The 19,577-nt window shown below is 32.3% G+C and overlaps 1 protein-coding gene across 7 annotated transcripts in view; it reads right to left on the bottom strand.

Annotated features, from left to right (window-relative positions):
* LOC126851006 (low affinity immunoglobulin epsilon Fc receptor-like) overlaps positions 1-19,211 on the bottom strand; it is an 86,093-nt gene extending 66,882 nt beyond the window's left edge. The window contains exons 1-2 of one of the 7 annotated variants that reach the window (XM_050594556.1): positions 19,169-19,211; positions 17,063-17,210 (exon numbers count right to left, since the gene is read on the bottom strand). The gene's annotated coding sequence lies outside the window, so the exon portion shown is untranslated. The other 6 variants (XM_050594566.1, XM_050594529.1, XM_050594536.1 and 3 more) reach the window with 6 other exon arrangements.
* Between the last annotated feature and the right edge of the window lie 366 nt (positions 19,212-19,577).

The raw sequence follows: 19,577 nt of genomic DNA, 5'->3' as shown, positions 1-19,577 counted from the left end.
CTGCTCTTTGGCCCCACGGGAGCTGTTTCCAAGAGTTCGCATTTTCCTTTGATGTTCCTCAAAGTGCGCGCCTTTACCTTCTCCCTCTCCCATCTCTCCCCTTCTCTTTTACCCACTGGTTATCTCTCGTGGCGGTTTAAGAGTATTTCATACCAAAAGTAGATCCAGCGTGCAATGCCCCGGGGGTATCGTTTACGCCAGAATGGCGCGAGCAAAAATATAACTTTAATCCAATTAAAATGCATCTTCCTCTTCCAACCGCTGACAGCGCGCTAAACACAGTTTAACTATTTTATTTTCTGTCTTTCTATACCCTACGTAATGGGAAAACTATTTTCCGACATATTAACAGAGTTAGATGGCAATTTACATGCACTTATTGTCGATAATAATAACTAAAGAAGTTTAATCTCTTTACATTTTTTTGAAAAAATATTAAACACGATAACTCGCGAGAAAAAGGAAAATCAATTAAATCAATTAAAAATAAAAAGTCAAGCTTGTAATCAAATAAATTGTGTCAAAATGTGCTCTCAAAATTAAAGTAACATTTAATCTCGTAAGAATAAAATCCAATCCAAGTTGGAAACCAGTACGAGAAGCATTTTGGAAAAATACTGTAATCATGAATAAATGATAATTGCTTGGAACATTTGAGCTTGCAAGGTGTCTGTAACAAGATGAAGGATGCTGTTCCCACACGTACGCATGAAGACAATTAACTTTACGCCAGCATGCAGAAGCCTTTCTCATATAAAGTATACCGGGAAACAATTAACCGACCTTCCACCGTCACGAATAAATTTCTGCTTCATGTGGAGAGCACAAAATTTCCTTACTTTGGATATGGAATTAATTCAAAATGCACATTCTCGCTATTTTATAAAGTATTTATAACGGGACACACATACATACACATTTCAATTACTTCTCCCACGATTCATCTAAATTGTAACGTTATTTTGAAAAAGATTGCTTTATTTGTCATAGATGTGTCTATTCTACTTTATTTTTTTATATTTTTATCAAAAAATTTTATTTTTAGTATAATATTGAAAAATCTTAGAAAAGAAAACTTTTTATAATAACAAGATTATGTAAAACCAATTTTATGATTAAGTTAATAACAGTGATTAATTAAATTTTAATAATTCTATAGATTAAATTATAATATTATGACCGCAGAAAAAAAAAACATAAATATTATATTATCCATCGCAGATTGCAATTATATACTTGTAGTCGAAGAGTAGAAAAATTGCATCGTTTCTAACAATCAGACAATCGTCAGCGAATTTGATAAATGGAATCCCCATAGTGCTGAGTCCACCAATAACTTTGCAACATCTCACGTACAAATCTCGCATTCCAATTATCGTTTACAGTCCCGGAGGTGATCGAATACTCGCCTATTGATGTAAAATTAACTGCTGAGAAACTCATTGCCGGTCCGGGCCAAAGGTAGATCAAATAGAAGGTTCGGGTTTAATTTTCAGGAATTCGCACTATTGGAAAGATTCTACGTTGTCAGTCGCCTTTTCTCCTTTTCCTCTCTCCTCCCCTCCCCCGCCCCTAACGCCAGCTCGTTCACCGGGAATGAAAAGCCACCTGTTGATTTGTGGAATTACCGATTCCGTAACCGTCATTCGGCGACGGATTTTCAGGTTGCTCTGAGAACCGCAAGCAACCGCGCGCGTATTCAGGAGTAGCAGGACTACAGGAACCGAGATCGCGCGGAGGAAAAGCGGCCACGCGCGGGGACGGCATTTAATTAACCACCTGATCGATACACCTGTCCCGGGAGCTCACCTGAGCCTGGATTTCTCCAGGGGCAGCTACGTAATGCCCTCGAGCGACTAACAGAGCGATTGCTCAAGATTACTAGCTTCACTCGCCAAACTTCTTTAATTAATTCGTTACTTCTGCCACAACTTTTTAGAGTTAACTTTTCTGTTATATCAATTTTTTACGTATTTTTTCACTTATTATTTTAAAAGAAAAGAATGGTATTTAATTTTAGGTGCAATACAATATTTGATAGAGTTATGCTTTTATTAACGCAAAATAAAAAATTTAATCATCAAGAGTTTGCGTATTATTATTATAAATTCAATGCATCATATATGTATCGGAAAATCTTTAAACTTAAAATATTATTTTATCAGTGGTTTTATTCATTAAAAAGTTTTTGTAATGTGTGTTGTATTGCAAAACAACAGAAGAAATCGGATCTAAATAAAAAATATCATTTTTCAATAAAATGGAATTTCTCTTTCTCTCTCTTTTTTTGAAAATCTAAACTATATTTTAAATAACATGCGATATATTTAGAAATATGTATATCCATTTATTTTCACATACATAAAGCTTTTTGTAAAAATGATCCTTTTAAAAGCGTAAATTTTATTTATAAATTAGCTTATAAAAATTTGACATTTAAAAAAAGAATTTTGTTTATTGTACTATTAAATGATTGCAACATTTTGAATATTAATTATTAAATTTTAAAGATCAATGAATGATTCTTGAAACCTGAATTTTGTAAAACAAATTGACAAAAGCTACTAATATAATGATAAATCACACAATTGATTGCAATAATCATATTTTCTTTCACATCTCCGCATTTTTCGAGTTCATAAAGTTCTATTCAAGCATTCTTAGAGCTTATGCGTTTGGCGACTAAAGTTTTAAAATTACTCAACACGGTCTGATTTCGCTGCATTGCCGAGTTTCGAAGCATTGTTTTGGTTCCAATGAGACATGCAAAAAAATATGTGCTTGTCAAAACTTTGAAACGTGATGCACAAGTAGCTACAGAGTTTGAAAATTATCTTTCTATATCACTTTTGTAAACCACGCCTCTTTGTTGCAGTATTGATTAAGAAATTATTCAAATTTTGTTTTTTTCAAAATTATATTTATTTAAATAAAACAAGCGCATGTTTCTGCATATAAAATAAAAAATGGACATTTATAAAACAGTCTTAAAAAATTTATATTTTTAGGAGTCTTAAATATATGCAACAGATACTTGCGTTGCTTAAACGCAAACGTTGTGCAAGTCTTCCATTTATCATGGTTATTTAATAACCGTTAATTACGATCATTTAATGCTTTTTTATTGTAATATAAAAGATGCAAAAACATAAATCGCAAAAAAGTCTGTTTGACTTGTCTCCAAATAAATTGTGAATACGTTGCTTTATTAAATATTCGAAAAAGAAATGTCACTTGTGCCATAATATTCTTTTTATTATTATTATTTTTAGTCTTAAAAGTCTTGATGAAGAATATATTATGCACCTAATCGTTAATTATATAAAATGAAAACAGCACTATTTGCTAATTTCACTAAAAATATCAGATTTTTGATTACGCAATATGTTAATTTATATATAAATAATAAAAACCGATAAGGCATCTCTTTTCTTAATGAACAATTTTATAAATTATAAAAATTTTATGATAATTAACAAAAGATTTTATATTTGCTAATATTTGATGGCGATTTATTATTCGTCCATTCGAAAATGCAACTTTTATTTAATAAAGATATATTTTTAGCGCAATTGCATTTTGTTTTTCAGTTTACTATTTATTTATTATGCAATGCATTTGATACAATTGTATACGTCCCTTTTCAATATCAAAGAGATAGAATTTGGCTTCTTATAATTTCATATTATCGTCGATTAATCTTATTCCGCTGTTACAATAATTATTCATTAATCATGAATGGATCTGTCAATCTTCTTTTCACTCGGCAACTTTCTCGCATTCGTACAGTCGTCTTCGCAAAGACTCGAAAGCATGACGCGTTCAGTGACCGAGAGACACGCAAGTCTACCTGCGAGCATTTCCTAGCCTCCTGGTACATCGATACCAATAACCAGCGACTCTGCGCACGTCGATTGTGGATAACGTTCTGTGTCTTGCACCTGCATGCGCGTGACCGACGCAATGCGAGAACGAAACGCTCTTTCGAGGCTGACACGCAAGCGTCGCGCGCGCGCAACGAGAGCTTCGAAGAGATGAACATATTCAAATTATAAAAATAGTGATTATATCTAAAGTAGGCCCAAAAAATCTTCTTTTTATGATTTCGCAAAAAATGTATATACATTTCTGTTTAAAAAAAAAAGAATTTTAATTAATAAAAATTTTGCAGAAACTTTTAAATAAAATAATTATCATTGTGTGAAAAAAAAATTTCTATCTAATAATTAAATGCGACTGCTACATTACAAAATATTTTAATTTCAAGCAATGAGTTGCAGAAACTGTTCTCCACAATTTTATTATATCTGCAGTTATACCGAAACGAAGCCATTAAATAATTATTTCAATATTGACAACATGATGATTTTGTCTCTCTTCATCAACAAACATTACTTTTTGCTCTGTAATGTCCAAGAACTATCAAGAAATTTAAATAAAGAGATTTAAATAAAATTTATTTCTTTTTAAACAGCCTGTATTTTTACGTAAATGTTCACGAAACAAAGATAAATTGAATATCGAAGAACGCGCGACGGTAACTGAGGACACAGCAGCAGTTTTGCACAGCTCTCTCGACCAGTGCAAAAGATATAACGTAATACAATGCCTAATTACTCGGGACAGCGACTAATGAGAGACACCGGAAACGCCTGTCTCGCGTTCTCTAATGGTGATCGAAGCATCGCATCGGCATGACGTTCAACCTGTGCCTGCCTTGGGACCGATTCCTCGATCGTCTGCTTGCCTGGGACTCAGAGGTGCAACATTTTACCTGGCTTAACGCCCACACCTCCCACCTTTCAAGAAACCTCTGGTTTATCTTTCTCCCTCCGTCATACAATTATTAATCCAAGATGAAATTAATTGTTTTTCTCTCGCTCTCTCTTGCTGTCTTTCTCCCTTTCTCTCTCTCTCTCTCTGCCTTATATATATATATATATATATATATATATATATATATGAGAGGAGAGAGAGAAGGGAGAAAGAGAGCAAGAGAGACGAGAGAAAACAATTATATATAAATAGAAAACAATATATATATATAAGGGGAGAGAAGAGAGTAATACATTCCTAAAAAGCTTGAATATATATATATATATATATATATATATATATATATATATGTGTGTGTGTGTGTGTGTGTGTGTGTGTGTGTGTGTGTACGGTCTGTATTAAGTTTTTGACACAGAGAACAAGTTTTAATTAAGATTCGCAAACAATAGATGCAAATAGATATTCGGCGTTTATATAAGTTTCGTAATAAGTATTAATGGTTTTATTAATGTACGAAGTTAACGGTCGCCTTGAGAAATATTTACCAAGAGAATGTTGTTTATCTTCGAGTGAAATATCACGGAAATAATATTTAAACACGGAAAAAAACATCGGATTGCAATGAGAGTTATTCTGGAATTCTGATAATTCGACATTACGAAATTAAAGCTTCAATAACGTGCTATTGATAAAGGATATATGTACACGCGCGCGCAGTGCCAGTATAAAAATCTTGTAATCTACTATTAATTTTATCTAAATATTAATAGCTTAATAGATTCTTCATTTAATTTTTATGATGATATTAAAGATGTAATATACCATATGTTATAATTTTTTCATAAAATTATTTATAAATCAATTAGATAAAACAAATTTAAAAAAAGCTGGATATCAAATTTATTCAATTTTCTTTTTATTATAATTAATACGTAATATATTTTGTTTCAATTTAACTATATAATTGCCATGTAAAAAAAACGTATCGTAATATTCTTCAATTATGTATGTATAAAATATGCTAATAATAACAATTTTATTTATTGCATACCACGTTTAATGCCGTTTAACTGCGAGCATGCAACAGAAACGGAAGCCGAAAATTATCTGTGTACCTGTACTCCACCACGTCGTGCGAAATTGTCTGAATGATTTCAACGTCTAGCGAGTATCAGGAGAGCATGCAAGCGGCCGTAACTGCTGAAGGAAGACCGCGCGATCGCGCTGACATCGTCGTCGACGTGAGCGATGAGACGCGAGACGATGATAACGGCTTGTCTTTCGCGCGTATCGCAAACAGGTAAACCGCGCGGCGGCTCGTCACCGAGAGAGATTTCCTTTTCAGGTGAATTTCGCGAGTGTGGGCGAGCAGGGTAACAGAGATGGCAGGATGTTGCACCTGCAACAGAAGGTGTAAGGTAGTAGTATATACGGTCTATCCCCACTGATCCTCACTTTCTACCTGATCCTCTCTTCCTCGCCATTACCTTTCTCGTTTCTCTTTGTCCGATCCAGATTCGGATCTCGTAGTTATAACGATGTATGCCTATAGGAGGGTTAAGCCCTATCGTGAAGGTAACAGGTTAACAAACGTGTGACGATTGTCTCTGGATTCACTATTTTGCGTCTTCTTTTCGGCAAATAGAGTGGACTACAGAGATTATTTCACGCATAAGACGTGAAAGATTGATTGATTATTGGCGCACAAAATAATACATAGATATCAGAAATAACATATCACGAATACAGAAAACTGTCAAGAGAATTTAAGCCAGATTTTTGTCTCTAATTATATGTGTCATATGTTTATGTGTTATGTGATAAATATGTTTTCTATATTATTTAATATTATAAATTTAATATTAAAATTATAAATAAAATTCTAATTCGAATTCTGTAGCAAATTATAAATTGTTCAAAATCTTTTAGATTAAGAAGAATCTAGGAAGGAGCAATATCGATATCTTGCATAAATTATTTTGCAAATTGTTGAACTAATCGAAACCATTATCAAACATTTGATAATATTATAACAAGTTGAAAGAAACAGGTTGAAAGTATCGGCGGTACCTACTTATTATCGCTAATACATTTTTATTTCATTTGTTATTATGTTTGTGAATATGTTAATTCGCTCGATCGACCTCGAAAAAATAAGTTTATTTAAGTAACCATAAATGTCATGTTTCACTTTGCATTTAAATGTCACAATCGTTGTTTTATAAACACGTTTGTCAAGTATTGACCTCAGGAATCCGCAATCAAATGGGACTAATTATTCTAATTAATTATCCTGCAAAATGTACCTATCAGAATTTAGTCTTCAAATAATATTTAGCATAACATAAAATTAAAATATTTATTTAACGATTTATAAAATCGGGTCTTAAAGCAATCAAAGTTGCACTTCTGCATATTCATCACGCATCTGTTTTCGAAATCTTTCTTTTTTAAAATTGAAAATGTAAAATTACGCCATCGGAATTAATTAATTCCAATAAATGTTGTATGTATAGTTTAAAGTTATAATGCGGTCTCTTTTTAATATAGCACGGTGCAAAATCTAAATATTATCCATTCAACAAATTTAGATAGATTTTTAGATAAATCATTCAAAGATGCGCCTCTTGACACGGCATCACTGGCACATATATGTTGCCCTACTACATATCTCACTATCATCACACTATCCACGTTATCAGTTACATGAAGACGCAATACAGCGACATATCGCTCGGTGCATTCACCTTAGAAATGCGTTGACCTATCGCACTTACGCTCATGCTGTTCTCCTGACCTAGGGAAATGTTCGATTTGCTCGAACTCCGTCTATTGTTCATCAATCGTTTCAAGATATTGTACTCGTAACTCAGTGCAATTGAAAGTCTAGATATTGATAATATCAATACAAATATTATTAAATATTGAAAGAAAAAGAAAAAAAAATACGCAAACAAAGTAAATGCTAAAAATCAATATTATGATATACGAATATATATATATATACATACATATATATTCTTAATTTGACATTTATTAATTTGTACCAGTTAATATATTACAAATAGTAGTTATCTAAGAAAGCAGCTTGTATAAGCAGCTAATGATGTTTGTGTGTATATTTTCGTGAATAGATAAATATCGAACGGCGAACTTGACATTAAATTAATACATTCCTAAAAAGCTTGAATTCTGACCTAGGTGAACGAATAATTTATTTAAAAGTCGGATTGGCTGGAAAAAATGTAAAACTTTTAATTGCATTACAAATTAATGAGTCTTTCAACAGACCACTTCTTAAAGTTCTTTTTGAGAGAGCCCATGGTATTTCGCGTCGAATTAATTTAACCGTCTTTCACAAAGAAGTTACAAAATCTTTAAGAATTCTCATAAAACTTATCTGTGAACAATTCCCGACCGAGGAAAGGTCGTCGAGTAAGTTCTACAGTAGAATCTCAAACTTATAAAAAATTTATGTTTTGCTTTGGTTACTTAACTGATAAATATGAAAGTCGTGTAACACAATGTGATGAAAATGTCAACAAAAGGTTATAGATAATAATGTATATTAATACATAAGAGGCTTAACATTAGTTCATTTATCATTTATCGATTATTGAGGTGAAAGCTGTGAAGCTATATCTAACACAAATATATATTTCAATCTCAGATAAAATAAAATATTATATGCGCGACTGTATGTGTGTATATGTGTAAATATATAGGAAGTTTATATAAACAACGACATATATGTATACATATATATTTAAATTATAAGTGAAATCACGTAAATTTCTTTCTAAATTATACTTATTATCAAAATCTATGTGCGCACGCGCATCATGTAACGACAATTAATTATAAATAATTATTATCACAAAAAAAAGCTCAAAAAATTATATATGTATATATATATATATATATATATATATATATATATCTTTTTCACAAATATACATAATACATTTTATCATGTGTATAATAAATTTTCTAAAAATATTTTTAAATCTCACATTGCAACTAATATCTGTTTTTTAATATTTTATTAAAAAAAATTATATCCAGATATAATAGTTAAATAATTTAATAAAAATAAGATAAAAAAATTGAAGCCAAAAGAGCAATCTATTTATTACACATGATAAACTGCTGATGTGTTTAAAGAGAAAAGCCAAAAAGAGGATAAGAAACATTAAAACAAAATGAATCTCGTTTTATTAGAGTGTTAAAAACCGTAAAAAGGCTTCTAATCTTTTATGCGCAGATAAATGTACGATCCAGGTAGTTCAAGTGCGCGGCTAGATGCTTACTATCAGGATACCAAACGATAAAGAGGATCAAGGTCTTAACATTTTTCCATTAATAATTCGATTATTGAATAATAAATATTGTATTAATTTATCAGAATATAAACTGCTAATATTAATTATCTTAAATTGGAAAATCGATTAATATTTATATCGGATAATGCATGCCATATATGTTGACAATTGAATATTGTTGTATAATATTGTGTAAATAATTTATTTTTAATTGTAGTCTAATCTGATTTAATCAAGATGATGACCGATCAGCTTATATATATTCAAGATTAGATGTAAATATATATTTTCCTTCAATCTATCCTGTAATGAGTTAGCACATAAGACAATTATCCATGCGATCGTGCGGCTACTGTTCATCTGAGTCTTCTGAGAAACAAAACCGGTTGGTAAGTAACGCTAGCTGACCGATCTCTCGCGCAACCTGATCGCCTGGTCGTATGCACCTGTTTGCTCACCTGAAGCCAGGACTTCAGGATCATTCTAGAATATTGCGATACCATATCGCTTGAAGAACCCGATCGCGACGCCAATTTGAGAGAAAGGTCGAAAGGACTTTCGAAATCGTCTACCTTTTCGCTGCACTCATCTGTTTCATTTTCTGACATTATTGTAAACTATATTAATTGAGCAAATTGCCAGAACAATCGATCGCTCAAAATGAATCAAACAAAAGCGTTAATTGGTACATTCGTTACATCAAGTAAAATTAATGCATTATATTTGTGCATAAACCATGAAATATTGTTTACAATTTTATAAAATTTTGCCTTTATATCAATTTGGTGATATAAAGTGTCTCGCTATAAAATGTACATAACACAATGATGCTTCTTTAAATGGTTTTAGGCCAAATCTGTTAGTTGAAAAGTTCTCGTAAACAAGATTTATTTATTAATTTCTGATCGCGTCAACAACTGAGTAGTTTGGCGAAATAATATTGCTTGTCTCAGACAACAGCATGAGTTGGATAGATTGAGGATTAAGATGATTAATTATTATGCATAAAATTTGGACGGCCTACAGAAATTTAATTCCTCGAATAATTCCCTCGTTGCACGTTGCTCAAGCGCATTTTCTGTCATTTCGTTCACCGACGACAAGATATAAATTTGTTACGCCAATGTTTTCACTTCGAACTGCAAATTAGCTGCATTAATTTTGATCTCCAGCATGCGCGCAATCGAATTGTCCGTTGCGATTCTACCGGCGCGATAAATCGTGCTACCAACCGAATGCAAAGCAGATGCAAACAAAACAATTAACGAGCGCCCTCGGTTCTGCGTAAAAACCGCGGATTTCGTTAGAAAAACTGCCGCAGAATTTATTGCATCAGTCATGTGGATCTATCCGTTTTTCTGCACAAATCCATCGAAATTATCCCGACCCTTTTAGCGTTCATCGTTATGCAAAATCGTAAAATTAAAAATTCACTGTGTCTTTTTTATACGCTACGATAACTCGCACGTGGCGAACAGCAATTTTAAGAAAAGGAGCCAAGTATGGAAATTGCATAGATTTCTGTTTGCTCAATGTTTTCTTTTAAGCAGCAAATTTTAAAGTCAGATTCGCAATCAGCGCTGATAAAAATTGACGAAGCGGAAATATGTTCATCGGAAAACAGGGTCCTTTCTCGACAGCACCGTAGTTTAAGCAAAATTTGTGAAACTACTTTCATAGAAATTTAGCGAAAGTAGATAAAGTTTTATTATTACTGTTTCTCTTCAAAAGATGGTAGAAAGATTTGATGAGATTACGAGAAGTTATATTAAAATATTTTTAATTTATTTAAATTATGATTCACACAGTCAATTTAAAATTCTTTATTAAATGAAATTCTCTAATTGTGATAGTTTAATTGTTATTAATATCCACTTAATCTTGTACGTACTAAATTTATACAAAATCTGCGCAGAAGCAGAAATTACACAAAGATATATTTTCTTAGAAATTCGGTAAGAACAAGTTAGCCAATTTGCAAACTTACTGCAATAATTTCTTTGCATATTAAAGTCGGCTAGAAATTTTGCATAAAAGGTCCTTTACACATTTAGTAAACGTAAATTTTATTATATTGCTCAAAAGACAATAAAAAAAAAAAAAATTGTTTCCGCAAAACTGCAGGGAGATTTAATTAGTCAAGCCATGGTAATTATAACCTGAATATTACCATAAAAGAGATCATATTGCGTAACCCATCATTATCTCTAACATTATATAAATTAAAATAAAATTTTTTGCCATTTTTCGGACGGCATTTTATCAAATATAAAAGAAAGAGAGAAGTGTGACAATTAATTTACATTTGCAATCTATCATTAAATTTGCGCAATTAATTGTATTTAATTTCACGATTCTATCGCATTAAATAATTTAATAATACAATATTTCTTTTGTCATTGTATATGTAATGTCAGAAAATATTTTTATCACTGCATAATACGGCGGAAATAAATGTTCAATATTTCAAATACTTCTTTAATTGCGTCATTCGTTTATCGATATTTAAGTACATCAGATCTGTTGCACTCAATATTGATATTTAGATGTAAATAACTCGTGTTGGTGTATCCGTTTTTTTTTTAGCTACCCGCACGGAAGCGACATCGATCTAAGCTATTCTCGTGTACAACGGTGTGCATATAGGGCGCAAGAAAAAACGCCTTTTCCTCGTTCCAATAATTCCTCGATACAATTAACCTGCCGCCTGGTTGCACTCATTACCACACATTGGCCTTACGTAATTGTTTCGTAATAGCATGTAACGAAGCTGCACACACACACACACAATCGCGCATAGTATCAAGAGAGCATCGATGCGCTGCTTGGGATAATATCGGAACGAGATATTCTACGTATTTGTGCGGTTATCGGTGGTTTGCGGCGCGATCGCCAAATTTTTGCATCGCATTCGAGCATCGCAGATAAAGTCAGGAAAAAGATTCGCCGATTTTATCAAATACTACGTAGTTGACGTTTTCCGATATTCGCATATGCAAGTAAAATCATTTGTTTTAAAATCTGATGAATAAAATGTTGAAAATTCAAGAATTAAAACAAAGCAACAATCTTAATAAAAATATCGTATTCTTCAACGCTTAATTTGTAACATTAAATTAACAACAATTGTTAAATATTTACAGTTTTAAAGTGACAAATCTATTAGATTCTTAAAGACATACCCATTTGAACTCTCGAAAAATGAGTACAGATTCTAGATTTTTTTGCAGCGCAACGACTAAAAAAATATAAAAATAAAACTATATTAAATTTAATATATTAATATATTAATTAAATATATTTATATATTAATTAACTATATTAAATTATTTCAAATTTATTTATATTTTTTATTATTTTAAATCCATTTATATTTTTATGCATTTAGATTATTTTTTAATATAGTTAATTTTTTTCTAGTATAATTTTTTTGCAATAATTATAAAGAGAGTCTGGAAATTTATTAGAGAACTTTACTAGAGACTTATCTTTTCTATTAACACGCATACAAACATCATGCAGCTTACACTATAGTCGCAAAAGGAGTAAATAGAATAAAATTTTAGGAAGACTATCATAAAACAAATAATGCTAATAATAATATAGCCTTCAACATAGGATGATATTCGAAGTTTATCTTTCCAACGCGATCTGCATTAATTCAAACCCTGCCTTGTTTTATGAAACGTCCGCAGATACTTGCGAGATTGTTGCGGATAGCTTACCGTCGAGAGTGTGGCAATTTCAGTTGCGGACCTTACAAAAGAGCAGTGCATTCGCGTGTCTCGCATCGTCGCAGTAGCATTAGAAAGCGTCGGTGGATACGTGCTCTTGACGCAGACGCAATTAAGCTTCGTCCGCGAGGCGCAATACATGTGCAGATATCGCGCCGGTTATACCGCCCAACGATCGCGAAGCAATTACAACCATGGTACTCGTTACACGCTCGACAAACGGGCATGGGGCTTCCTCTGCGTGCTAGCCAGTTATTCCTTGTTCTCCTCTTCTCTACTCTCTACTAACGCAATTCTCTCGCGCGAACGCGAAACTCGCAGCGCGTGTCGAAACTTCCGACGATAAGACATCGTGCTACAAACGAGAATTACTTGCATTTCGGCGTACCGCCAAATATATATATATATATATATATATATATATATATATATATATATGTGTGTGTGTGTGTGTGTGTATAAATGAAAGTGACCTTTCTTCGGCACAAGAAATTTCATTGTGATAAACCAGAGATTGAAAAATTAACTGTCTTTCTTCCTAAAGAAAAAAGATTAGAATTAAAATAAAGGTTAAAAGATTAGAATTAAAATTTATATCATAAATTCAATATAATTAAATGTAATTATATGTCAAATTTTATTTTAGATCGTTTTTATTACACAGAGTTAGCCTTCATAATATTTCGTTCAATATTTCGTACAAAAAAGTAAAACCGAACACAATCTTATCATTTATTACATTGTTATTTAATATGCATGAAAATTTTCTGAGTTTATGCGTATCTACAAAAAAGTAGTTGCATAGACAAAAAAAGTAATTGCATTATTTTATGATAAACGTAAAGTCGCTTTGTATAAAAATTTGATTAGTTGCTTATAATCAATTGTCTATTGCTTTGTAGTTAGATGCTTTACCGAAGGCAATAATCGTCGTCGCGGATCAATCACCCGCAAGAACAAAAGAGAGAAATTAAGGAGAAGCAAAAGAGAATAGTATCGAGGAAATGGCATGAGCAAAGCTAGCCGCAAATAACGCAGAAGCCAAAGTAATGACGGGTTACTGACAACGATACCGCAGCGACAATTATACCAGCGGGGACTGCCGGTCCAATATCCGCCAGTGGCATGCCTACAAAACCATTCTGACACGGCTGTCTATCGATATTAATTGATAAAACGAATTTCGAATTACTCTCCCGGCATGCGATGATATTTTACAACTCGCGCAAAAATCTAGTTCGACGAAGTATGACAGCTCGAACGCTACCGTCCATCCTGCATAGAATAAAATGCTTTTATCACTCAGTTTCGTTAAAATCGATACAGAGAGAGAGAGAGAGAGAGAGAGAAAACTCTCTTTGATCAATTTGGAGGTATAATTACGATTTGACAATCAACTGCATTAGTGTATTGGGTTTATTCAGCTAATTCGTGTCAAAAAATATCTAAATAAGCTAAATTATTGTAAATGAATTAATATGAATAACTTATAATAGTCCTGAATTATTTGTGTAAACATAGATTATTATTTAGTTAATATTATAATAATAATTAAAATTATAATAGATTAATTTAGATTTAGATTACGTTTTCCCGCAAAATAACAACAAAATTATGAGATTAAAGATTTTTATTTAAGCAACGTTATTATCGCCTACTTTTGTTGACCTATATTCTTTGCACGCACAAGAGAAATATTTCATATTATCTTAAAAATAAATATTTTATATCTGCCCAAACTAGACAAAAAGTTCTTATAAATATTCAATAACAATATGTATATAAGAGAGAAAAGAATATGCGCTTGTTAGAAGATAATCAATAACGAATAGTAGAAACTGGCCCCATTAAAATCTAATATACATATTTCCAGATACATCATTATTTTTAATAGTATACTTTCACTACACTTTTATTGACGATGCGTAACATGTCAACTCGGAATTCAAGAGAAAGAGTCATAGTTAATTTCAACTCTCGTAAAGACCGAGCTTGCCGAAGAAGAACGATCGTTCATAATAAGACGATAAAATTGCAAAATCTGTTTCCGGGCATTTTATTTCTTCCCTCCACCCTTTTTCTCTCTTCCATTCTATCCTATAGATAGAATATATAGAATATATCTAATCGCGAGACATTCACACGTTACTGTGTGCCCGATAATACTAACTAGATTGCCGCCAATTCACGTAGGCTGTACCTAAACAAATTGGCAGACAAACATTCGGCGAGACTCGTGAAACCCATCGACAAATCGATTGATTCAATTGCGACACACGTAGAAAGGAAAACGAAGTTCTAGAAAATCGATAATTGAACGTCTCCGCGGCTAAACGATTCCTACAAAATTCACTCGGCACGATTCAACTGATCGAGCAGAATATTTTAACTTTTTAAATTTTTATTATTATATTTTATTATTCATAGAGAGAAAGAAGGGAGTAAAATTTACGTAATTTTTTTCTCAAGTATAATATAATCAGAATATAAGGAAGCTTGTATACATATTATTTTTTTCACAATTATTTCCGTGCACTTCAAAAAGATGTTAAAAAACTTAAGTATCTTAAATATTTAAGAATGTTATATATTTAAAAATACAGAAATACAGAGATAAAAGAGTCTGGTTTTGAGAGAAAATTTACAATTAATTTTCAAGAATTTAAAGATCTAAGAATTCTAAAATAAAAGCAGTAAATTGTTTGGAAATTGAATTACAAATAATACTGTCTTGTAGTTGCAGTATTAGTCGGTCGAATGGGATTTAATTAAGGAAAGGTCATGTTTGAGAGTTGTGAACGTTTACTCTGAAAATGATTGATCTAGTCAGCTCCGATTGCAAACTAAGGATTGTAACTGAGACCGCAGACCGCGTTACAACTAAGGTCACACAGAATGGAATTTACGTGTCAAAGGGCTACGTACTGTTGTATGAAGGGACAGGGAATGACAATCATATTTCGCGTAACCTCAGATCACTAAGACTGCGCGTGTGTGTCATTATATCGCCACAAAATAGATTGCATTGCAAAATTCAATTTTATTACAAACGAAAAAAATCAGTGGAATTTAATTAAACATAGAATCCTAAATATTCAAATCATATAAAAAAGCAAAATATCTAACGGACATAAAAGTCAACGTCATAAAATTCTTACAAATTAAATAAATATTCGGGACTAAAAAATTGACGAAATATGTATGTATCTCAAAAATAATTCCAAAGAATAAAACAATTTTTAATATTTAAAAATATTATTCTTATTGTACTTACTTGTCTCTTCATCAATTTTATACTATTAATTTTATGTAAAAAAAGTTTAATTATGTTAAATCAACAAGAGTAAAAATATTAAGATTCAAGAACTGTCTATTCAATGATAGATATATCAATCCTAGTTTATTTTATTTTAATTTGTTTATTCTGCTTTCTTGCGAAAACATATACTTTCCTACCGAAAGCCGACGTAATACAGTACTATTAGCCACACAGGTGAGTATCCGCGCATTCCTGCGGTATCAGCGACGTAACCGGATTATGTGGCATGCATAGGTGAATTAGCAGGCAAATGTTCGGTAAATTCGTTTGTTAGCCGATCGATATGTCGTGGTATCGGTATCCAGCAAATTCGATTGCTTGAATAGTGATCGAGATATTCGATCGAGTGAGATAGCAATACCACAAATAGCGATACAATATCGCAACTTTAACTGAGAAATGCAATTAAATCAAGCGTATTCAAAACTTCTAATAACTATACATTTCTTTTCCTATACCTATGATAATTAATTGTTATAATTTTATAAGTTGTGCTGCGTACAAATATTGCTTATATTTCCTAGTAAATTATTATTAAAATTACAATATTAAAAAAAAATTAACTTTCAATATTGTTTAAATTAAGAAAACTTGAGATTTTTATTTATCACACTATTATTATTATTTAACTTATATTTTTCTAACAAACAAGATTGTGTAACTTAATTTATTTTACTTAAATAGCATTTAACTGGAGATAAAATAAAGCAACATCAAACGAATTCGCACGATTCCCTCCCAGGCATATCAGATGGACGTAAGAAATGATGAAACGCAAAACGTTTTAACGCTAGCACTGTTCAAAGTTACGATGAAGCTCACGTACTACTTGAATGCGTTCTCCTGCTCGTCCGTACATCAAAAGTTCGACCCCGACGGTCTATTAAACTTTATCTCGCTACTTGACTTACCGTTTCGCAAAGTTGGCTGAAGAAATTCCACCGAGGGTCCTTCACTTCCTTTTTTCCGCCTTCTTCGTCCTTGCCTCAGTGCACAGTGTATCACATGAGACCGCTTCGCACCTGCTTCACACGTCCACACTACCGTACACTATAAACCCTACATGCGCGACAGAGAAAACAAACTCGTAAAAACAACCAGGTTGTTGAAAATTTCGCGGCCGCGACTTTAATTGGTTCCAGTTTTATATTATAATTTCAATTTTCGTCGAGAGCGCCGAGTGATACACGACAGATCGCGTATCACAATACCGGTTTCGTGAAAGTGGATTACGGATGTGGAAGTGAAATTAATACTGCCTTGAAAAGCGGTATGTTTGTTTGACATTTAATGCAAGTTATAGGAAATAGGCTTTATAAACATGAATTTGAAAAAATTATTTGCAACAGGAACTTATCTTTTTAATATAAATATTAATTATATATATATATATTTAATAATTATTCTTTACATTATTTTTTATAAGTCACTGTTCGTAAATAAAATAAATTAAAAAACTGAATTTTTTAGAAAAATATTTCTACATCAAACATAGAGAACATGATTTTCATCAATAAGATTACGCATTGTATTATATCGTCGCACGTATTAAATTTGTCGTTAGTTATACCGAGTGACTGTAATATGTTAATCAAAATGTTCGACTCATGTTTTATGCAGAGACATGAAAGAATAAACCTCTCGATCGTCGAATTTCCAAATCTCGTATATACAGCATTATACTCAATAGCAGATTGCGATCAATAACTGTCTCAGCCAAAAAGATAGAAACAAAATAGATGGAGAAGAGAATATTATAAAATTTCATAAATAAATTTAAACTACAATAAAAGATAATAGTTACAGAGTATACCATAATTATATGGCAAATTTATAATCTAATTTAACTTTTTGAGATATAAAATGTTTTTTGATTTTTATTTTCGTGGATCGAATGTCGTCGGATTCGTCATTAAAAAGTTTTCTTTCATTACGTCAGCGCTTTAGCGATAATACACGTAAGGTAATCGTTAATTTCCGTGCACACACGCATAGCAACACGATTCAATATAGAGCGATCGATCATCTACAGCCAATCTCTATGTATAACCCGAGTGCAATCAAACAAATTATTTCCTCCCGATTAGAGCTCGATGACCATTGGCGATAGCATAACACGCAACAAGCCTAATGCAGTCCATCATCGGATTAAATTGCATGCTCACACGATGTTTTGTAGTTTTTGTATTTATATTTGCATTTACTTTTCGCATAAACACAATATTTATTGCAAAAAAAAAGTGGATTTCTCAGAGTAATCATCTTTTTTTTGATATCATAATAGATATTCTATGTATATATATATAATATATATCTCCTGGAATATTATATGTATATTAGATTTTATAATTACTTGCATTACTATAGAAATGTGACAAGGAAATAATAAATATAAGTATAATTAATGATTACAATTAGAATAGATATACATATTAATTATGTAATTAATTCTAAACATATTAAAAAATTATTCAAATACAAATACAATTTAGATGCTATAAACTTAGAAATTTTATTCAAGTCTTTCAGCTACTTTTCCAGTCTTGTCATTTATATATTTTTCTCCCACTTTATAGATACAAATATAATTTAAACAGCCATAGATACAGATTAAATGCAGTCATATTAACTTAAACATTGTATTATTAGTAGGAATAATTTGAGGCAGCTGTCATAAATTTTTATCCACGTGGTAAATTGATCAGACATACTATATCGAAGCCCGCGACTCGAATAAAGCCTCTCGAGAAATGAGTTTTAGCGCTGCACTAAAACTCATAAAAATGCAAAAAACTTTTGTCCGCCATCTCCTGCTTAAATTGATCGCGACAAGCGCCAAACTCGATTTCAAACGTGCGCCACAATACAACCTCTACGAACTCGATACTATTTACAATTCCAACTCACACGCTCCCGTTCTCACGAGTATCGATCGCGTTACATCCGCTTTGGGTAACGAAAAGCAACGAAAGAAAAAAAAAAGAAAAGAAAAAAGAAAATACACAGGCAAGGAGAACCTGGCACACGGCGATCTGCCAGGCGGCACGCGAACGATCCCCGAAGAGGCTCTCAGCCCGCTGTACCAGATGGAGGTCTACCGAGACACTGGCGACTTCTCTCGCTACCAGGACATTCGCCAAGTTGAGACCAGAGAGAGAAAAAGAGGAAAAGAGAAGAGAATGATCTCTCTTCTTCTCTCGCTTGCTCGAGTGAATGGTGAATGTGTTCGCTCTCATTCGCACACTCGTGCTTTTCATGATTTTCTCCTATTCCCCCGCCGCGGAGACTCGTACTCTGGCAGACACGTGGGGAGAGTGAGAGGTCCCTGTGAATGATTTCGCGAGGGCTTGGCCCGAATGGCGCGTATATGTCACGGTAGCGATCGAATAAGTTGTCTCTTACCGTGAGAAAAGTCTTGCGTTGCTG

Source organism: Cataglyphis hispanica, chromosome 1, assembly GCF_021464435.1.
Source record: "Cataglyphis hispanica isolate Lineage 1 chromosome 1, ULB_Chis1_1.0, whole genome shotgun sequence".
NCBI classification, from domain to species: Eukaryota; Metazoa; Arthropoda; class Insecta; order Hymenoptera; family Formicidae; genus Cataglyphis; species Cataglyphis hispanica.
This window is presented reverse-complemented; position numbering and strand designations above follow the sequence as displayed.